Raw genomic sequence first — 25,000 nt, 5'->3', positions numbered from 1 at the left:
ATAATTGTCTATTCACTTTTTTTTTTGTTACATGTAACTTTTGAAAACTTCTTAGATATTGCATTAGTTACATTTAACTGAATTTTAAGACACATCGCTCTTTTTTATACTTTTTTTTATTAAATTTCTCAGAATTAACAGAAATTAGATTTCAAATTTGGAGTCACATATTTATTCCAGCTAGATATGGTGACCCTTTAGTGACTCATTTTTAAAATAAAATAGACCTTTATTTGGTTTAAATTTATCTTTATTTAAAAAGTTGATATGGGTTGATATAGAAAATTTTGCTATTAAAACTTCAGCATAGATAAGCTACCCCAGAATAATATGAACACATTCACATCTGCGCAATGTTAGTTAATGCATTAATGTGCAAAAACATTAATTATAAATGTTTGCGAATTACTTATTACAAGTTCACAGTTTACTGAGTAGATTTATTTATTACCAGCCATGCCTGCATCGACTGTTTATTATGTTAATACATTTACAAGTTTTTAGCAAAAATTTCTCTTGGCCCAAAACTCTTAAACCCGCCCAGTTTTCTGCCCGGATATGACATCACTCGACTCCACCTTGCGGAAGTGCCTTGACAAATTTCCTATGCGTTTTAAGTCTAAATCTTATTTCACACACGCACACACTCACACATACACACACGCACATACACACTCACGCTCACACACACACACACACAATACGCATATTACATATTATATATATATGTATATGTGTGTGTGCGCACATAAATATTATATAGTGCGTGTGTGAATATGTATGAGTGTGCATGTGTATGTATATGTGTGTGTACGTATGTGTGTGTGTTTGCTCAGACGCTTCATTTGAATGCTTATTACATATTACGATTTAATGTCACTTGGAAGGCGTTAGCATTAACATTTCATTTACCCACAACCTGCCAACAACGTAACTTAATCCAAAAAGCTTTCTCAAATTTGCTAGCAAGTTTAAATTGAACCAGAGAGTGGCTGACTAACTTTTTTAATATTACAGTTAAGGGTTATATATATATATATAATCATAAGTGCATGGTCAATGCTGGTCGACAAAGTCCCTATTACACATATATATAGTAGGGACTTTCTTGACTTAATGTTGACGATGCGCCAATACATGTGTACGCAGGCCCGAGCAGAGTTTTTTCGTGCTTTTTTTTTTTCGAGGTGGGGTATATTTTTTAGGGAGGAGACTAGCAATTGCCCTTGCGTGCAGGTATCCCCTCTCTACACCACATACGCTTTTTCAAGTGAAAGGCCAATGACTTGGACCGATAGAACTTGGCAACTGTATGCTCGCAGGCGTTGTTGTCAGTTTAAATGGAACATTAACGGGTTTCATTCTCACAAGCCTCGGCGAATATGCGTTTTGCCTCTTTCTCCAGAAATCATCTACTAAAAAAAAAAAAACAGATGCAAAAGGCTGGAACAGATTTCGCAAGGCCGAACCTCTAAACCAGTCCCGCCTATCCACTGAACTTAAATGGCTCCTTGTTATTAACCCTTAAGGGATGAAAGGCGATGAACTGGCAGTGCCAATACAGTGTCGGATGAAATGCTTCGCGGTATTTTTTCCAAATCTTTACGTTATTCGTTCAAACCCCACCGGAATCACCCTTGCCTTCCATTCTCTCGGTGTTAATAAAAGGTATCAGTAGGAAATATATCCCTTCTGCTGTTATATAAACATAATCATCCAACCTTTCCTGTTTCAGTTTATTTCATCTGTAAATTCATTATACAACTTCTTAGTTACATTGCTTTTATCTCGACAAAAGAAGCCTCGCCTATTTTCTTCTAAACACGACAATTTTTATTTATGGTTTTTGCACGTTGCTCTTTCTGTAGTGAATCTAGATAGCGATTTGAGGTTCTGAAGAGACCAGCGTCCGTTTAAGTGTCCTGAGACCAATAATGAATTCTTTCAATGTTGAATTTTTCTACTGATGTGGCTGTGTTTCGGGTTCAGTCCCGCTGCATGGCATTTTAGGCAAGTTCTTTTCACAATAACTTGTGAATGAATTTGATAAACAATATCAGAGCGGATGCCCGTCAAATGCATGTGTGTGTGTGTGTGCGTAAGAGTTTGTGTTTGTGTTTACTTATCACTACTTGGAAGAAAGCCGGGGTCGGTTTGTTAACGTCCCGTAAGTTTTTAGTTAAGCAAAAGAGACCGGCAGAATAGAGTGTCAGACATGTATAAGATATTTACAGACACATATATAAGGTCGATTTGATTAATCTAACACTTAAAATCTATGCCCCAGCCTGGCGGCAGTCCACTGAATGGAACAAGTAAAAGAATAAAGAATTTTTTTAATCAGAAATAATCTATTAGCAATCTGGCTATAAGTATCCCTCTAAACACCTTCACATCTCTAATTAAAGACGAGAACGGGGTAATTACATTTAATTAGACATACAACAAAAGGATCTCACTATCTCTCCCTGTCTCTCTCTCCTTCCCTCCCCCTCTCTCACTCACTCTTTTGATAGAATATTTATTTCTTTATTGCCCACAGTGGGGCTAAACATAGAGAGGACAAACAAGGACAGGCAAAGGAATTAAGTCGATTTTTATGATAATGCTTATTCGGGATACCAAAATAAAGTCAATGCTTTACTTCACATATGTGTTTACTTGTACTGCTCAGCCTTTTGTCAGTCTTCATAGCTCATGATAGAGTTCTCCCTTCTACGTATCTCACTAGTTTGTCAATCATTAACACGTACAAGCACTATCATTATCGCTATATTTTCAATGTATAACTTTGGTTGTTAGATACTTGTATCAATCTACACTAATAAACAAATACTTGAAGTGTTTGTTTTGACTGCTGTTGTTGTTTTGCTCCTGTTCTTTATCTACTTAAGAATTGCTTTGGTCTGACGTCATATTAAATTTTGAAATATCTATTGAGAAGCGAACTCGTTTCTAAAGGGAATTAGTAACTTCAAATATTAGAAAAGAAACGAAATCCTCACTTGCTTCCTATTCTGTTTAGATTTACTTTATTGAACGAGGCAAAAGTGAATATCATAAGCTTAGTTGACGATACAGTCTTAGAATGTTTTCGGAGACACCAACAATTAGAGATTCTAAAATTGAAGTTCTGAATCTTAAGAGTTAACTTTTGAATGAAACTCCATTTTACAAGATTGTTTTCTTAATGATGTCATCTACTGAAAATGTTATCAATGAGAAAAATAGTAATACGATGAAGGATGGATAGTAGATAGATAATAATATATGGGTATAGGGTGTGATCAAATATTATGTGAAACATTACAACAATCAAGTAATAAAAAATATATAATCGATCTTTATTTGCTCCTAAAGGAAAAGAATTATCTACACAACGTGATTTTTAGAACTTTTGCAGTATATTTCTCTACCTTACATTGAATCTTTCGTTAAATTAAACAGGAAACTTTCGAGCTACTTTAACCCTATCCTAAGTAATATATGATGACTAGAATAACACTAACCCAATTTTACATTTTTATTATTTCCATACAATTGTAATGAGGCTATCTCTGTACATTTGACTGATATTATCTTCAGTATAAATGCACAGATTATAATACCAGTCAAATGTACACGTATGTCTTACATGATGTATTTTTTTCCTAAATGCATTCCAATTATTAATAATGGTTAGTAACTTTTTTATCTCATTCTTTTGTATAACATCTCCAATAAACCTCAATTTCATCCTTTCAGGGTCGATTAAATAAGTACCAGTTACGCACTGGTGCGTAACTGGTACTTATTTAATCGACCCTGAAAGGATGAAAGACAAAGTCGACCTCAGCGGAATTTGAACTCAGAACGTAACGTCAGAAGAAATACCGCTAGGCATTTTGCCCGGCGTGCTAACGATTCTGTCAGCTCACCGCCCTTTTAATAGAACATTGAATATCCTCCTCTTTAGTTAGAAGAATACCGAATAAATTAAGTAGGGGGTTAGTATTATTTTAGGATTTTAGTTACTCCTTTTATTCTTTTAGTAGCTTAGTAACTGGGCTGTGGTCATACTGGAACACTGCCTTCACAGGTGTTAGTCAAGTAAAGCTATCCTCGACCAACAACGACACCCCCACCACCACTACCACACCACTACTTCTTTATCAGGTACCATTTGTCGAAATACTAAGTTAGTGGGCAAAAATAAGGGACACAGATAACAAAACAGGTTTTTAATTTGAGAAAAATATAAACACACACATACACATATATGTATATACACACACACACTCACACATATAGACACATATGTAAGTGTGCATTTATATGTGTGCGTGCGTGCGTGCGTGTGTTTTTACATACATACGAGTTCCCATAAACTGCCTTTTACATGCAAGATAATAATTTTAAAAACTTTACGCCGACAATATTCCTGTTAATGGTCTTATCTATTCTGGGGTGTGAAAAGACTATAAATTAAATCCTTCTCACCACCACCACCACCACCACCATCCTCGAATTCAATAACCATATTATTACAGACTGTATAAACTTGTTACTAAAGCAGGTATGACTGTTAGTATGATTAGCGCACCGATTAAGATTTGTAGCATTTCTCCCGGCTCTGTACGTTCTGAATTCAAAGACCACCAAAGTCGATAAAATAAGTACCAGTTGAGCATTGCGGTCGATGTAATCGATTTCTCCCTCCTCTCAAAATAGCTGGCCCTGTGCCAAAAATTGGAAAGAGATATTTATATAGCATACGGTTTAAAGTTGAGAAGTTAGGATAAGGTTATTTCTCTACTTAAATTAACCAAATTTATTTTTAATAATTATAAGTTTCGAAATGCCGCCGAAGTCTACTTTGCCTTTTATCCTTTCGGGGCCGATAAAATAAGTACCATTTGAGCACTGGAGTCGATGTAATCGATTTACCACTTCTACTGAAATTGCTAGCCTTGTATCAGAATTTGAAACCAGTAATTATAAAAGTTTCGGTGTTGAAACTTCGACTGCAGTAAAATTTGAACTTTTAACAACGAATAAAGATACTCAACAAAGTACTCGGCCTTTATTCATATCTTCTCTATGACAATAGTAATATTCATATATTGCTAAGGCGGCAAGCTGACAGAAACGTTAGCACGTCGGGCGAAATGCTTAACGGCATTTCGTCTGCCGCTACGTTCTGAGTTCAAATTCCGCCGAGGATACTTTGCCTTTCATCCTTTCGGGGTCGATTAAATAAGTACCAGTTACGCACTGGGGTCGATATAATCGACTTAATCCGTTTGTCTGTTCTTGTTTGTCCTCTCTATGTTTAGCCCCTTGTGGGTAGTAATGAAATAGATATTTCGTTCTGAGTTCAAATTCCGTCGAGGTCGACTTTGCCTTTCATCCTTTCGGGGTCGATAAATTAAGTATCAGTTGCGTACTGGGGTCGATTTAATCGACTGTCCTCCTCCCCCAAAATTTCGGGCCTTGTACCTAGAGTAGAAAAGGATATTCATATATTATTAACAACAACAATACTGTACAGCTTCACGGCTTCATTAGCATATATTGATGCACAGGTATTATGTAAACACTTTAAAATTAAGACTTGAATCAATGCTTCCTTGGTACCGATATTACTACCACCACCTCACCATCCTGGACATGTCTACTGATACTGCTCCTCCCGTACATTTGTACTAATACTACTCCTCTTGTATATATATGCACTAACACCACTCCTTTTGTACATCTGTACTAATACTAACCCTCCTGTACATATGTACAAATATCACTCCTCCTGTATATATATATATGTATCAATACTACCACCTCTTGTATATCTCCTAATACTACCTCTCTCGTAATGCCTATACTACCCACCTCCTGAATATTTCTACTAACACTATCCCACTGTACATCTTATTAATACTACTTTCTACTGTATATCTGTACTAGTACTACCATGTACTGTACATTTGTACCAATTCTATCCCCTGCAGTACATTTGTTCTAATACTACCACCACCTGTACACTTGTACAAATACTACACCCCTCTTCTACGTTTACACTGATACCACCCTTTTTATATATTTCCATTAATACTACTCCCGTACATTTTGTACTAATACTACCTGTATATCGCCTAACCATTGAAATACTAGTAATATATATGTTTGCCTACCTTATTATTGTTGTTCTTGTTATTGTTCCCAACGTTATTGCACCGTTGGGGATATATCTTTCTAACTCTTTAATATCTGTAAGTGACATTAGGAAAAAGTTTGGAACATTGTAATCAACGCATTCCTTAATTAAGCTCATTATCATAATTATTATCATAATCCCGCTCTTGGCCAGTGCTGTTATTGTCATTGCATCAGTTGCTCATTAGTATTTTCCAAATTACCTCCAAGATAACAGTAACAAATTGATACTAACTTTTTATTCTTGATATAACTATATGTGAATATATGCATCGATGCATGTATATATGTATGCAGGTATGCACTTATGCATGCTTGCATGCATGTATGTATGCATGCGTTCATATGTGCATTATGTATGCATGTACGTATGTATGTTTGTGTGCCATTAGTGAAAAATTATACTCGGAAAATATTCTGTCTAACATCCTTCCTAAAATGATAAATTGCAGGAGCAAGTGACATATTTTAATAATTGCCCCTAACAACGAAGAGCATAATTCTTTGAAATACGTTCATCACTTTTATTATGTATTATACTATATTTTTCTTGGGTTTTGTTACTTTTTATGATAATGCTTATTCGGGATACCAAAATAAAGTCAATGCTTTACTTCACATATGTGTTTACTTGTACTGCTCAGCCTTTTGTCAGTCTTCATAGCTCATGATAGAGTTCTCCCTTCTACGTATCTCACTAGTTTGTCAATCATTAACACGTACAAGCACTATCATTATCGCTATATTTTCAATGTATAACTTTGGTTGTTAGATACTTGTATCAATCTACACTAATAAACAAATACTTGAAGTGTTTGTTTTGACTGCTGTTGTTGTTTTGCTCCTGTTCTTTATCTACTTAAGAATTGCTTTGGTCTGACGTCATATTAAATTTTGAAATATCTATTGAGAAGCGAACTCGTTTCTAAAGGGAATTAGTAACTTCAAATATTAGAAAAGAAACGAAATCCTCACTTGCTTCCTATTCTGTTTAGATTTACTTTATTGAACGAGGCAAAAGTGAATATCATAAGCTTAGTTGACGATACAGTCTTAGAATGTTTTCGGAGACACCAACAATTAGAGATTCTAAAATTGAAGTTCTGAATCTTAAGAGTTAACTTTTGAATGAAACTCCATTTTACAAGATTGTTTTCTTAATGATGTCATCTACTGAAAATGTTATCAATGAGAAAAATAGTAATACGATGAAGGATGGATAGTAGATAGATAATAATATATGGGTATAGGGTGTGATCAAATATTATGTGAAACATTACAACAATCAAGTAATAAAAAATATATAATCGATCTTTATTTGCTCCTAAAGGAAAAGAATTATCTACACAACGTGATTTTTAGAACTTTTGCAGTATATTTCTCTACCTTACATTGAATCTTTCGTTAAATTAAACAGGAAACTTTCGAGCTACTTTAACCCTATCCTAAGTAATATATGATGACTAGAATAACACTAACCCAATTTTACATTTTTATTATTTCCATACAATTGTAATGAGGCTATCTCTGTACATTTGACTGATATTATCTTCAGTATAAATGCACAGATTATAATACCAGTCAAATGTACACGTATGTCTTACATGATGTATTTTTTTCCTAAATGCATTCCAATTATTAATAATGGTTAGTAACTTTTTTATCTCATTCTTTTGTATAACATCTCCAATAAACCTCAATTTTATTACAATTTTCCTATGAAGACTTTGCAAAAGTCTTGAATCTATTCCACCCTTCAGTCATCATAAGTGCTTTTTACGTCTACATATATCTAGCTGTCTTTGGGGGTTATCACTGAATCCCTTTTCACTTACAACATTAGCTTTACTCGTTTTCTTTTTTAAGTATTCTACAAGTTTCACAACATGCAGAACATTTACTACATAGAAGACCTTTACTTTTACCAACCCCCTTTTAATAAACACTCAAAACTTTTCCCAACTAAAGTTTACGTGTAAACATGCTCATGTGTATATGCAAACGTATGCTAATATATTTTCTTACATAAATGAACGTATACTCAAACACAAACAATGTACGCGTGTATGTGTTTGTATGTATGTATATATATGTTATCATTCATTATTGATGCTTTCTGACAAGTTGAAATATGGACCTAATTGTATACTTAAACAAAGTCAACACTAGTGATCATGCTGCTTATGTCCTTGAAAAAGGCATGGTTGTTACAAATTCATGTTTCTCCACAGCTTTACAATACTAAAACTTTGAAGTCACAAATAAAACTAGTAATTTCATAAGTACTTGTTGCTTTCTAAGAGGTTAAAACCCCAAACAGGTTGAAATTCCCTGAACGGGGGCATATTAGAACCCTAATGTCTCATTTGAGCTCACACATATCTTCATATGCACAGACACAACCACAGACATAGGCAGAATAGCAAACATATGTATTTACATTAAACGTGTGTGTATGTGTTGTGTCTATGTATGTTGTGTGTTTGTGTATGAATGCTTCTTTATGCATTTTAAGGTATTTAATTATATTTGTATATATAAATAGATGAATAATTTACCATACATCTTCCTCTAAAATAGTATTTTTTATTCTATCAAATTGCCATTCTTTTCTCATTAACTCTACATTTCTTCTTCCTTGCTCTTCTATTCACAACCATTTCCCCTTGTTGTTTTAATATCTCTTCATATCAGACTCCTCCCATCTCAGTAATGCTTGCTTCTGATTCGATTACTGAACTGGGCTCCCCAGTTTTCCAGTGTATATCGGAAATTTTACTTTTGATGCTATCATATCAATATCTAAACTAAGTTATGTCTTTTTCACATATTTATGCGCAGCCCAGTATTCTCATCATAGTTACCCTTTATTTTAGTGTAGTCTCTCAGTAAAATCATACGATATAAAATTATTCTGCCTTTAAAAACTAATGTCTTTTTAGATTAAAGTTGTCCCATATCTAAAATATTTGCATTTTCTTTGTTTTCAACTGGAAAAGACACAAATATGATATCTCCACTACATGTGTCTAAAATGCGAACAAGAGCTCAGCAGTTCGGTAAAAGAGGCCACTAGAATAAGAGCTAAACTTAAAAATAAGTCCAGGGATGGATTTGTTCGACTAAATCGTTCAAGTTAATGCCCCAGAATGGTTGCAGTCCAATGACTGAAACAAGTTAAAAATAAAAGCTATTTGAGCCTTGTAGACAAATGAAATAAAATCTTCTACACATATTTTCATTTCAGTATACAGTCTAGCCGCTCTTTTACTTATCATCGGGAATAGTTGCACTATTTAATATTTCCTACTCGGTAAGCTTTTCCTTGGATAGTAAAAATGCCGAATAAAAGCCTAAGAGACATACATATATATATAGTTGAAATTTCCAGAAAAACAAGACGAAGACAGGTGTATAAACAAAAAACAGGTGCATTGCCACTCCGTTGGTTACGACAATGTGGGTTCTAGTTGATCATCTGATCACCGGAACAACCTGCTCGTGAAATTAACGTGTAAGTGGCCGAGCCCTCCATAACCATGCGAACCCTTAACGAAGATCTCGGGGAGATTTAGCGTGGGACAGAATGTAATAAGGCTGGTCCTCTGAATTACAAGTACAACTCATTTTTTCCATGTGAGTGGACGGGAGACGACGTGAAATAAAATGTTTTGCTCAAGGATACAAGGCACTGCTGTGAATTGAACTCACCATCTTACAATCGTGTCCCTAACTAACCACTAAACCACACGCCTTCACATGCACGCACACACACACATACATACTATACTCTTTTACTTGTTTCAGTCATTTGACTGTGGCCATGCTGAAGCACCGCCTTTAGTCGAGCAAATCGACCCAGGACTTATCTTTGTAAGCCTAGTACTTATTCTATCGGTCTCTTTTGCCGAACCGCTAAGTTACAGGGACGTAAACACACCAGCATCGGTTGTCAAGCGATGTTGGGGGGACAAACACAGACACACAAACATATATACACACATATATACATATATACGACGGGCTTCTTTCAGTTTCCGTCTACCAAATCCACTCACAAGGCTTTGGTCGGCCCGAGGCTATAGTAGAAAACACTTGCCCAAGGTGCCACACAATGGGACTGAACCCGGAACCATGTGGTTCGTAAGCAAGCTATTATATATATATATATATATATATATATATATATATATATATATACAGAGAGAGAGAGAAAGAGAGAGAGAGAGAGAGAAACAGAGAGAAACAGACAGACAGACAGACAGACAGACAGACAGACAGACAGAGAGAGAGAGAAGAGAGAGAGAGAGAGAGAGAGAGAGAGAGAGAGAGAGCTACATATACAAACTAATAAGGGCGTAAGCACATTGAAAGGCAAGTATGTGATTTCTTCCCTTCCGACCACAAAAAAGCCGCCTTCTTTTCTGTATATCAATCAAGTTTCTATTTCCAAGACACCAACAAACGATGGTAGAACACTAATTATATAAAGCCAAAAACTGTAGCACTCCTTTCTTTCTTTAAATCTGTCCTGCTGATACTATTCATTAAAGAAGAAAAGCGATGCTTTTTATAATTCTCTTGTCGGTCAAACGTGTCTAAATGTTTCAAACTTTGTTAACCAAACAATAAAGAGACTTTTTCTGATTCAGTCAACATCCCCAACCTAAGACATTCTCTAAATGACTCTCCTGAGCATTTTAATTGGTTATCACCCAACAATGCTATCGTAATGTTATGAAAGAGCCTTCTTGAAATTGTTTGTGCATTTTGTATCTTATCTTTCTATAAATACTTAAAGGATACTGAGAAGTATTAATTCTCATTACAAAAGCTCTATCAAACTATAAAATGTTGTACTGTTTTCATGTTAAACTGTCACCGACTTCCTATGAATCTAAACTGAAAGTTTTGGCATGCTTAAAAACATACTTAGTTAAGATGATTAGACATTCGATTAGTGAGGTATCAAGGCATCATATTTCCGTGATGACCTGACATATTTTGTAAGCTGTTCTTGCCTCAGAAACACCGAATATTGCACACATTTCTCACTAACAATCATTTAGTAGGTAAAATTCATGCTTAATCTTGAAATATCAGAATATGATTGTAGTCTTGTTATAAACTTGGAACAATTTCAAAAGTAGACAAATTTTTGAATTTTTGAAGATATCAAGACATTTCTGCGTACAAGATTATTCCGTTATCTATTCTTGATTATCATACTTTGCTCGACCTTCTAAAGCATTCAGGGATTTTAACTGGCACTGCATTGTATGCTTAACATTTAGCAGCGCATCTGAAGATTTCCCGGCAGACCATAGTGTACTTTGAAGCATATACTACAACTAGTGGCCTAGAGTAAAACTGTAGGCTTATGGAAAAACTAGTGGTCTATCGTGTAACCAGAGGCCAAGAGTACAACTAGTGGTCTATGGTGCAACTAGTCAGGTATAGCTTAATTAGTAGTCTGAGACGTAATTAGTAGTGTATAGTATATCAGGTATCCTATATGACAGCCAACATCCTATACTGCAAACAGGAGACTGTATTATTGTTAGAGATTTAAACTGGAAACCTAATACAAGTGAATATTTCTGTTGACATTGCTAGTTTTACTCTAATTAATTGTTTATAATACTACTTGAGATTCATAGTACAACTAGTAATATTTGGTGCAACAGATAAGCTACTTTGGAATCGGTCAACGTTAATGCGATTGTTATTAGCTTCATCATACATTTCTTTAACGAGTAAAAATTGATTTTTGTCCTTCGTTCAAAATTATCATAAATTTTCCTATTTTGATATTTATTTGATGTGTATCAAATAATCCATGCTGCTTACACACTATCCTTCTCCCGCCACAAGGTGTGAAATAAAAGGGTCCGCTCGCTTTCACATAGTCGTAACATGCAATGACCCTTCCCAACAAGACGATACAACATGCAAGCTACCATCTCTCTTCGATCGATGCATGAAAATATTCATCTAGCTAAAAAAAATAAACACATGTAAAGCATTGGCACATCACCAAGCTTTATATTCTTTGCAAGAGATCACAATGTATTGTGTTATTTCTTTATTGCAATTAATGTTCCTGTGTAACTGTTATGAAGCAATATTGCAATACAGAAGCCTCAGATGATCAAAGGATTTTTTCCCGAACAGTTATTAAAAAAAAAGAAAAACAATAAGATTGCTTCAAAACTAAAACATAATTCAGACACTTTTGTATCTATTAAAAGTGGCAATTCTGGCTTCTAGTAACAACAAATACAGTACATTGCTGTTTCTTCTCTATAATGTCTTCTGTTATTTAAACATTTTCTTTGTTGTATTCGATGCATTTAGTTATTGAATCCTTTTTGTGGCTTTGCACATTTTTTTTACTTTCTTTCTCGAAATATATCTGCTGTCTCTTACGATATTATAAAAATTCAATTGTTTTCAACTTGATTTTCAAATCATTCATCCACAACCAGTACAGTAGTGCTCCTCTTTCTCTATATATTACATTCGCCACCATCTTCCTCGTCGGCATCAGCATTGTCGTTGTTGCCATAATCATCACCACCACCACCACCACCACCACCATTAAGAACTATCCTCACGAGGAAAAACAATAGTAAATTATAAGATCAAAAAACTTCGGAATTCTTTATATGGGCAGAACCAAACTGAAATACCATAAAATCTGCATATATTAAAAAATAGTATCCAATGAAATTTGGTTAGGCGTACACTTCAGTGACATGATGTAATATCAATACAATAGCCAAACAGCAAAGCAGATAAATTTATGTCAATAACAAATGGTTGATAGTGAATAATAATCACCGACATAATGTATGTAAGTCTGCAGCAATTGGATGAAACCGCTAGGATTTGAATTAATTTCAATGATGTAATAAAACTTATATAGATGCGACTCAATAGAGTACCACAGTGATGAGTCTGTGGTGGAAAAATCTACCTCAGATTCCCACAAGAGACTACAGACAGACAACTTCACTTCATCGGAGTTGATGGCAAAGAAGAAGATATAGAACTAGAAAGAAGATAAGGATATGTACAAACCAAGGGAGAACATTTTGGAATCGTCACAATATCAAACATTATTCCAAATTGTGTATAAAAAAAAAAGAAAGAATTGCATATGCATGTACTGAAACACAAACTTACTTGTAGATACTCAAACTATACATATATATATATATACATATGCATATATCTATATGCATATATATACATATATATATATATAATATATATATATATAGATATATATATATATACATATATATATATATACATATATATATATATACATATATATATATATACATATATATATATATAGATATATATATATACATATATATATACGTATATATATATACATATATATAATATAATATATATATATATAACATAAATATATATATATATATATATATATACATAAATATATATTATATATATATATTATATATATATATTATACATATATATATATATATATATATATATACATATGCATATATCTATATGCATATATATACATATATATATATATATATATATACATATATATATATATAATATATATATATATATATATATATATATATAATATATATTATAATATATATATTATATATATATATATATATATATATATATATATATATATATATATATATATATATATATATATATATATATAATATATATATATATGGGTTTATGAAATCCTGTTAGTGTCTTATTGTATTAAATACATAAGCTAACTACAAGTTTTCACGTAAACTAAAAAGGATAAGTTACGAAATCCAAGACACAAATACGCTTTTGTGGCAGATTAATTTATCGTAATCTTAACCATTCAACCATTGCAATTATTTTAAAGTTTAATAGATAGAACACATATGAACAACAAAGTGAAAAGTAAATTACTCAAAATATACTAAATAAATTTTATCTCACGATGCGATTACATAGATCTTTTTGAAAAATTATCAAAGCGTTTTCTGGGTTAACTTTATATACAACATGATTTTTTTTTATGTGTATTTCACAAGAAAGCAGTGGGCACCGAAAGCGTGATATCACATCCTCGTTTGACTGAGAACTTTTGTTGACAAGCTTATTATTCAACAATATTGATGTCGATCTATTCCTTATATCTAATGTTGTTATAGTTAAAAACATTGCTGCTTCATTTATGTTCGGCGAAAAACATTGGCGTTCATGTAGTTTGATATGAAAGCAAAAATTATTTCACAGGAAGAGACTTGAAAGTAGATTACTTCTGATTTATAAAGTCATTTTCAATATTTAGTCCGAGAAAGAATATTTCAGAAGTGAAATATTCCTCCGTTTCTGAAGACTTTTAAGAAAACAGATTTCCAAAAGCATTTACCTGACTGAATTGTATAAGTATCAGATTAATGCGAAAATATCTGTGTTAACGATGGTGCCTCACTTAATGTTGCTAGAGGTATTTATAAAAGAAGGAAAGAAATATTTTCAACAAAAAAATGGTTATAATACATAAATCTTAGGATCATTATAAAATTAAAAAGTATATGTAACACATCCAGTGTTAATTATACCCAATTTGATTACTTTGAAAGAAAAATCCGTCTGGATAAAACTTTCAAAACTGGGAAGAATTTCCTCAGAGTTAAGCATTTTTCTCTATCAATATATAGGGCACTATTTTTTGAGGCGATCTCCTCTTCTAATAACGTTTTCATTGATTTCATTTCTTCGAGAACACTTTCAGTATAACACAGCTTAGTTTGGAGATCTTCTGCTATTTTCTTTATTTCTTCTATTTCTTTAAATAAATTAGTCTGTGCACCACTTCGACAGGCTTCCATATTGGGGCGCTTACGGCGTATCTCTAACCTAGTATTTGCAACATGTAACTGGGTTCTTTTACCCCCAATGCTTTTCCTTATGCATTCTATACTTTTATTGAGCTGAAACATTTCTGCGATAAGTTGACCAAGGCGGTTTTTTAGTTTGTTTCGAACATCCAAAGTATTTTTAATGCTGATCCGGAAACCTTCGTTTGTCTTATTCCAGTGATCTAAGATTTCGTGACATAATCTGTCTATAAAAGAGTCGAGGTGCCGACGGAGCAGTACGGAAGCATTTCTCTCTTTCTCACTATGTTTAATTGTTTCATGAGTAGCAGCTAACCAAGTTTTATGATCGCTGACACAACCACCAGTTACACCTACATCTTTGTGACAAGACAGCCCTTCAGATGAATTCTGCTTCTGATAAGCTGATTCATCAAGTTCTTCTGCCGTAAATTTATCTGAGATATCTTTTTCGAGGTGGCTTTGCGCATAACGATTTAATGCTTGCTGATTGGCAATCATGTCCAACTCGCCTTGAATTTTACCCTTCAAATCCAGTATCAAATCAACTTCGCTAACTAACAATTTTTCGAGAAAATCATGGGCAAGATCCATTTTCTCTCTTTTATCTCTAAGATACAAGCAATCCCGATCAACTTTGAGCGTTTCTTCAAGTAGTTCTCTTAGTTCTTCAAGCAAAGCTCTGGTGTCGTTTAAGGCTTTTGATTCGTTCAGCATTTTATCAGCTTCTGCAAAAATCTGGTTCCTCCAAAATATTACTTCAGAGATGCGCTTTCCCAAACCAAGCGTGCTCTCTTTTTGTTCCCAACGAGCTTTATCATCAGCCTCTTTACATGATCTTCTATTTTCAGTAATTGCTGCTTTATCTTTCTCAAGAAGAGAATCCAAAAGATAAAAATTAGTGTGATTAGCACTGTCCCATTCGCAGATGGTATTTCGAGTGTGTAAAGGATTTCGGACACATCGATATGTAGGAGGCACAAGGAAAGCTTCCATGCTATTAAGCTGACATGTTTTACCAATACCATTTTCTATATCTCTAATTGGATTCATACATGGTTTCCATGGTAAATAATTTGATGTAGTCATATACCGTCCATTTCCATTATTTATTATTGTTGGTAATTCGTTCGCCTTGTTATATTGGCCAGTTGCAGTTGGATGTTGTTCTTCGGTTAGTGACATGATCATAAAATATGTAATAAGGCAAAAAATACCCTAAAAATTAAACAAAGATTATAGAAAGTTGAAAATATTTACTTTCACACATGATGGTGTATAATCCCACTACGGTGTCTGCTATAAAATATTCGTAGAATTTCAAACATAGAAGCTTGCCTGGTGGCTCCGAATATATTAAACGCCTTTGATAACGGTTTGCAGAATTAAGCGTTCTTATTTAAGCTTGCTTTACAAGCGCTGCGTGCCGCCAACCTCAATTATATATTGTTTTTTTAGACACATCTGCTTGATTGTAAGTCATTGTACGAGAATATAATAGCATCAATAAAATACATATTTATACTATTGTGTGTATGTGTGTGCGTAAATGTGTGTGTGAGTGTGTGTGTGTATCTGTGCCTGTATCTGTGTGGTGTGTACTTGAGTGTTTGTATGAACCAATACAATTTGTATGTACATGTATATGTGTTTGTGTTTTTATGCAAATATGCGTATACATTATTAATATATATATATGTGTGTGTGTGTGTATGTGTGTGTGTGTATGTGTGTGTGTGTGTATGTATGTATTCATTTGCTGATTTTGTCGGTCGCTAGCGATTATGATTGCTTTCATAGTTATTTAACCGCGATCACTCATTGAGTTTCTTTGATGGAGTACGTATGACCATGACATTAAAATTTATATCCCATTCTTTAGAAGGCGGGTCAATTATGCTTCCATAGCTCTTAAAATAGTTTTGCGCTCGGGTAATCTTCCAGATGAGTTGCTACATCTGACATAGGTTTTCTTCTTGTGGTCATCCAAATCTTCCAGCATGATAATCCTTCCCACTCTTTTATTTCACTGCTGAGAATCATGTCACTCTAAGAGATTTCCATGACTGGATGTAGGTGTCGCATCACAAAGACATGGATCCTCTTCACTTGATTCTTGCCCAATGTCTTTGCATTTGGTTCTTGTAGAAATATAACTGTTCCATAGCCATAATCAAAGCATCCAAACGTTGTACAACCTTTTGCTATTCTCGTTTTGTAGCTCTATGTCAAGACATCAATCTTTCGGTATTGTACTGACAGTACACATAAAGTATTGTACAGTTTTCACTATAATATCATAAACTTTGAAACCATTTTACGTTTATCTTGGAATCTAAAATTTTAGATGCTGCGAAGAACGCTTCAAGGATTTTCTGTATTATCTGTGACGTATGAGCGACAAGAGCACCGTCATTTGTATGCTGTAATTCTCTTTGACAGATCACTGGACTTCTCGTTTTGGGTAACGTTGAAAAGCTCTGCCGATTGGCGAGACCGTATATAAACTCAAGTTACGAGAAAGATGGAGAGCAGCATTAGTATACATTCCTACCCTTTGTAATAACGGCAAAAGTATCTGATGTGTCTCCTGCATTATTAACACATCATTATTCCAACGTGTAAGGCTACTACCATAGATGTTAATTACTTAGTTTTTAATATACATGTATACATGTGGATGTGATTAATGTATCTAGTTAGTTTTTGCTATGTGTATCTAGTTAGTTTTTACTAGGCGTAGGAGTGGCTCTGTAGTACGTAGCTTGCTTACCAGCCACATGGTTCCGGGTTCAGTCCCATTGCGTGGCACCTTGGGCAAGTATCTTCTACTATTGCCTCGGTTCGAACAAAGCCTTGTGAGTGGATTTGGTAGACGGAAACTGAAGGAAGCCCGTTGTATATATGTATATATGTATATGTGTGTGCCTGTATATGCATGTGTGTTTGTGTTTGTCTCCCCAACATCACTTGACAACCGATACTAGTGTGTTTACGTCCCTGTAACTTAGCGGTTCGACAAAAGTGATCGTTGTATATTTATATACAACGGGCTTCTTTCAGCTTCAGTCTACCAAATCCACTCACAAGGCTTTGGTCGGCCCAAGGCTATAGTAGAAGACACTTGCCCAAGGTGCCACGCAGTGAGACTGAACCCGGAACCATGTGGCTGGTAAGCAAGCTACTTACCGCACAGCTACTAACAGAATATATTATAGTAGGGAATATTTTAGAGCTATAAAGCGATGAACTCAGTCTTTATCATGATACACAGCATGAAGTCAATGCTATACTTTAGTGTCCCAATTATTGTTTGATAAACGAGCCGTCCGTATATTGCTGATTGCTCTTCCCCCTAAGTAACAATTCTACACTATGTTTTCATACAGCAATCACTTTTTATGATATACGAGTTGGTGAAGACAATTATAAACTAGCGTGTACAGCTTAATTGTTTGTGGTGTTCACTCTCATTTTAACTTGTAACTGACATATATGTATTTAAATATATACATACATATGTGTATACATACATACATACATATATACATATATATATATATATATATATATATATATATATATATATATATCATTTATCATAGAATAACTAAAGATTAATAATATTAGTACAATATGAAAATAAAAGTCTTCAGCTCCAACGGGCTTTACGTGTAGCTACAATCCTGACAATTCATTGTTCCGTGTGCAGTTCCGGTTGAGGATTGTGTTTCTGCCAGTGATCGTCCAGCCCTTTACTGGTACCTGGGATGACACTTGATTTTCAAGATGATAGGGTTTAATATAAAGGATATTTGACTGAAACGATTGTAAATAGAACGACCTTTTAGGGGCCCGCGAGTTACTAAGGAATTTCAAACAAACTTCCAAATATCTCGAATTTATAGGATTAATTTCAGTGTATGTTGAGAGGAAGGGAGGAAAGGGAGGAAAGAATGGGAAAGTGGGAGAAGGGAGAGAGAGAGAGGGGGGAGTGAGGGGAAGAGAGAGAAAGAGCGAGAGGTTATCGAACATGGGCGTAATTATAGTATTTTCCTTAGCAATTCGGTTAATGTTTTCCCAAGACCACTTGTCAGTAACTTCTTGTCGTAATGGTTCATTTTTTCTTACATTTCCCCATGGCCTACAGATATTCTATATCACATCTTACATAACAAAAATATCTCTGCATATTCCCTTATTTTCATCACGGGCGATGTTTAAGTAAACATAGATTAAACTAATCGTGATATAAAAGATTATCTTAGAGCCATGAACTACTAAGTGACCCACAAATACATAAAATTTGAAATCTCTATACATAAGATCCCACAGAAAACACCTCAATGGTCCACTTGTGCGCCCGGCCCCCTCATTGCCGCACTCTAAGTAAGGCAAAATGAAATAGCAAATTGTCTATAACAAATAGTTGCGATGTATTTACAATTAATGGTCCATTAGCTATACTATATATACGTATGTGTATGTATATATATATATACATATGAAATTCAATGACTCCAATCTTGACAGGTTGAATATCTGATTATCACTCTGAGCATGCGCGCGCGCGTGTGTGTTCGTGCACGGATTGGCAGAATCCTTGGGAAGTTGGAAAATAATTGTTGCGGTATTTGTTCTGACTGTTTATGATCTGAGTTCAAGTCTTCCCGAGGCCACCTTTGCTTTTGATCATTCCCTGAATCAATTAATACTGTTAGACACAATTATTTAAAAGTCATCAGGATATATCCTATGTCATAAATATTACATCCTAAGGCGGCGAGCTGGCAGAATCGTTAGCGCGGTGGACGAAATGCTTAGCGGTACATTCCGAGTTCAAATTCCGCCGAGGTCGACTTTGCCATCCTTCCTTTCGGGGTCGATAAATTAAGTATCAGTGAAACACTGGAGTCAATGTAATCAAATAGTCTCCTCCCCAAAAATTTCAGGCCCTGTGCCTATAGTAGAAAGGATTAATAATATATTCTGAAGGCAGTTCGCTGACAGAATCATGAGGCACGCTGAACAAAGTGCTTATTGGGATTTCGTCCGTCTTTACCTTCGAAGTACATATTCTGCCGAAGTTGGACCTTTCGGCGTCAATAAATTAAATAATAGTTGGGCATTGATATCGATGTAATTTACTATATCCTCCCCAAAGATATCATGTCGTGTACTTATACTAGAAAAATTTAATAATACAGTCCCGTCCGTATATTGTACAAAGTTTCGAAATTGAGAGACATTTTTCAGGGGTTTTTTTTTCCTTCCGTTCTTTTTACTTTTCTTTTTTTCATTATGCCTGTGTCTAAGTTTCTTTGCAGAGAAAGAGTGAATATGAATGGTATCGATTAGACAAGCAGAGTAAGTGGTTATCGATCAGAGATGTGTGTAAGTTTTCTAATCAAAATATCATGGATAGTCTCACAAATGTACTATTTATAATTATTTACTGACCACAATAAATACGTTACGTTCGTTATTTTGTGTACATACACTAAGTCGACATATTCTCTCCTTAGTTTCAACCAATTTACTTTCTCTTTTCGAACGTCTGTCATCTTCGCTCTATCTTCTTCGTTCTTTCACTTTCTACCTCTGCTTTCCGCTTTCTTTCTATCTCATACATGCATTGTTATACACACACACACATATATATATATATATATATATATATATATATATATATATATATATATATATATATATATATATGCGCGCGTTTGTATGTGGATGTATGTGTACATGGGAACGTGTGTGTGTATACGCGCGTGTATTTGTATGTGCAGAGAGGAAGAAAGTTAGGGTGATGGAGAGAAGAAATGAATTAGACAATATAAAACATCTCTCTCTCTCTCTCTCTCTCTGACATACACACACACACAAACACACACACACACACACACACACACACACTTTCTCTCTCACACACATGAGCGCGTGCGAGCGACCGAGCACACACACATTCTTCCCTCTCTCTCTCTCTCTCCTCTCTCTCTCTCTCTATCTCTTGTTATCTTTTAAAAATGTTGATGCATTATGTTCCGTTTATTTTAATTTTTTGGTTTTCTCGTTCATGTTTGCTTTTTTTTGCATTCATCTCTCTCTCTCTCTCTCAAATTCCAGAGCTTTTTGTTCGGCCTGTTTCAACACTCCATCCCTCACTAACTCTCTATCTATCTATCTATCTATCTATCTATCTGTCTATCTATTTCTCAAAAATCCTCTCCTTTTCCTTTTCTCTCACGCATACCCACACGCATGCACACACACACACTCGCACATACACACACTTTCATTCTCCTATTTCTCTTCTCGATATTACTTTCTAAATTTTTTCAGCTTTTTTATATATACTATCTAATAATAAATATTAGTTTCAATTTTTGGCACAAGGCCAGGAATTAGGGTGTACGTCGATTACAGCGACCCCAGTGTTCAACTGGTATTTATTTTATTAAAGGCGGCGAGCTGGCAGAATCGTTAGCACGCCGGGCAAAATGCTTTGCAGTATTTCGTCCGCCGCTGCATTCTGAGTTCAAATTCCGCCGAGGTCGACTTTGCCTTTTATCCTTTCGAGCTCGATAAATTAAGTACCAGTTACGCACTGGGGCAGATGTAATCGACTTAATACCTATGTCTTTCCTTGTTTGTCCCCTCTATGTTTAGCCCCTTGTGGGTAATAAAGAAATAAGTATTTATTTTATCGATCAAAAGGAATGAAACGCAAAGTCGACCTCGGCGGAATTTGAAAGCAGAACGTAAAGACGGATGAAATGCCACTAAGCAATTCATCCGGTATGTTAACGGTTCTGCCAGCTCGCCGCCTTTACTTCTCTAGAATATATATTACATGTATATTTGAATAATCTTGAGAGTTTGAATATTTCACTAAACCTGTGTGTGCACTAGTATTTAATAAAATGCTTATATTATCTTCGGTAATAAACTAGATATTTTAATTAATTGAATTGAATAACATTATAGGCTTACTCACAATAACAATACCTAAATTACTGATTCTCTAGTAAAACAGGAACGCAAGGTTTATAACTCTGAAATTTAGATTAATTAAAGTTAGTTAATTTTGGAATGCCGTGGAGAGTGGTTGTGATCTTTAAGCAGTACGGTGACACAACTCTATATATGTTTCGGTTTTATTAAACATTCCCACCGAAGTATAGGCCAACCGTTATTGCAGATTCATGAGCGTGTGTGTGTGTGTTTAAATGTTTGTATGTATCCGTACGTACGTATGTATATACGTTTAAATGAGACATACACGCACACAGACACATTCACACATACATACACACATATGTACATACATGCATACATACATACATACAGACAGACAGACAAATATTAGTACAAACATACGTATCTGTGTGTGCTAGTCACTAAGAATCACACGAATAATAATAAGAATGGCACTATATATTACAAAGTGAACATTATGAGTTTACATTGGTTATTATAAATTGAAAACTTTAGTACTTCACTTGTAGTTTCACGTTTCCGAAAAACAATCGCAAAAGCATCTATGAAAGATATATTTCTTAATAAAACGAAAACTATCATCTGATGATCAAAAACTCGGTGTTCGATTCAACAAGTTCTTAGTTTATAAGTATTATATATATACAAGTCGTCGTCGACTTACGACCGATTGGCGCGCCAACTCCCGGCAGCAATAATAAACAGTCCAGTTGAAATCTAATGGGTTTAATTTCTTAAGCCGTCTACGTCAGCTAACAAACGTTTCCCCTAAGTTTGGTTATCGATCGCCACTGTGTTGTATGTCTATCCTGTCGCCGAGACATCGAGGCAACCTCGTATTTCTTTATAAGACGACTGCTTGAGACTCTGAATTTTTTACTAACGCCAGTATAATAGCATAATGCAAAATGCTATGTGTGACTTTTACCTGAGAATGTTCCTTAAGAATGTACCTTAAGAATGTAAAAATACAAAACAAAGGTATGTAGGCCTATAGGCCGATTTACGATCAAATCGACTTACGACCAGTCAGTCGGAACTAATTGTGTTCGTAAGTCAACGACGACCTGTATATATATATATAGTACTGTATGATCAACAGAAAACATGTAAATATCACCCACTACAGGTTTCATGGTCAGATAGTACAGAAATCGGACGTGCTTGTACTATCTTGGAATCTTTCAGGTTCAAAGTAAACATGCATGCTCTTAGAGAAAAGGCGAGATTGAAAGGGAAAAATAAAAAAAACAACGATGGAAAAAGGAAAGACCGAGAAAAGTAAGGGTAGAGGAAAGGGGAGATAAGATCTGTGCCCTTTTTGTTACTTTTAAATTTATATTTAAATTAACAATTGTTGGTAAAGTTAATCCGATGGCTAAAGTTTGTAAGCTTGTGTGCCTAACCCGAAAAGGATGCTGTTATCCAGTTAGATAGCAGAACTTGTTGAAATGCTTACATCCTTTGAAAATTTCCGATCTCGAATTCAGTAGGTTGGTGGAGTTCTTAGATTTAAAAAGAATATGAATTACTTCTAGCCGCTATAGATAAGCATAAGGTATACTAACAAAAAAAAACAGAGACATTCTATCAAAAGTTTCCTACAGCTGCTTCCCCAACAAAACTGAATATAAAAAATATACTGGACTATGTGAAAATAACTTCAAAAGAAGTTATACCAACCACTCATATTCTTTCTGGCACGTAAACAAGAATATCACTAACCTTGCCAGTCACATCTGGGACCTGAAGGCGAAAATTATCCCAGCACCACCAAGTGGGTCAAGAAGGTGCAGGTTTTGTTTAGCTGAAAGAACTTATATCCTTTTTACAATCTAAAAACAAGCACGTCCGAATATTGTACAATCCGAGTATAAAACTTACATAAAGCTTACATTTAAATGCGCACGCGCGCGCGCATGTGTGTGAGAGGGGGAGAGCGTGTGTGTGTGTGCGCGTGCGTCTGTGTGTGTGCGTGCGTTTTATAGTTATGAACAGCTACTGTAATAATAGTCTTATCATGCCACTTAGATGTAGAAATAGCTACTAGGGATTTGTCACCACTTCGGCTGTAGAAACACATTCACAGCTTCCAGCAAATTATCATCTACAGATTCTTCTTGTCAAGGTGCCACTGGCTGACTACAATTACCATAATTACAAATGAGGTGAGCTGATAATAAAGCTACATTCTGAGAATATACAATACCGGGTGTATGCGTGGTTTATGAAGTTATGTGCATCCATTAATGATTATTCATTGCGTTTGTCTATGCACAATACCAATTTTCACAAGTTTTGAGTATAATATAATTACTCTAAAGCAGAATTCAACTAGTATTATATTTCACCGATCAGTGAAGAACCAGTCTAACTCTGGCAGGAATTGAACTTATATCCAAGAGAGATGAAATTGAATATTGCATTGCATTTAGTCAGCTCTATGACGGACACCCCAGCTTTATATTGTAAGTATCACAAATGTAAAGGAAAGGAGTTTACAGATACATATACTTAAAGTGACGTAAGTCAAGGTACAGCGTGATGGAACTTAGAACATAAAGGGACGTAACTAGACGTAACGTGTTATTTCGTCCAGTATCTACATGTCCTGATACTATAATGTCCTCCTTGTGTTAATAACTTTCATATATATGATTGTACTAAATGTAGTTTTATGACTGATATTTATATATTTAATGTATACAACTGAAAATACACTAAGATACTGCAGCTTGCAAATCACTTATATATTACTTCGGGTAAATTGCTGTATTTGTGGACAATGCACTTCATTTAACTTACAACAGTTCACCCAGCATCTGGTGACAAATGAGTTCTTCAGGGAACACAGTCCGTAATATATTGATATTATATAAAAATGGAACTCATTCATGCTCAAAACT

The 25,000-nt window shown here is 34.7% G+C and overlaps 1 protein-coding gene and 1 long non-coding RNA gene across 2 annotated transcripts in view; one reads left to right on the top strand and one right to left on the bottom strand.

Annotated features, from left to right (window-relative positions):
- Positions 1-326, bottom strand: part of LOC118762504 — a 60,447-nt gene extending 60,121 nt beyond the window's left edge. Inside the window, exon 1 of the long non-coding RNA XR_004998260.1 lies at positions 1-326. This exon is cut by the window's left edge and continues 112 nt beyond it. This is a non-coding gene — a long non-coding RNA (uncharacterized LOC118762504).
- LOC115209084 (acetylcholinesterase) overlaps positions 1-25,000 on the top strand; it is a 163,301-nt gene that overhangs the window by 960 nt on the left and 137,341 nt on the right. The gene's annotated exons all lie outside the window — the stretch shown is intronic.

This window comes from Octopus sinensis, linkage group LG3 (genome assembly GCF_006345805.1).
Source record: "Octopus sinensis linkage group LG3, ASM634580v1, whole genome shotgun sequence".
Classification (NCBI taxonomy): domain Eukaryota; kingdom Metazoa; phylum Mollusca; class Cephalopoda; order Octopoda; family Octopodidae; genus Octopus; species Octopus sinensis.
Note: the sequence above shows the minus strand (reverse complement) of the source record. Positions and strands in the feature narration are given on the sequence as shown.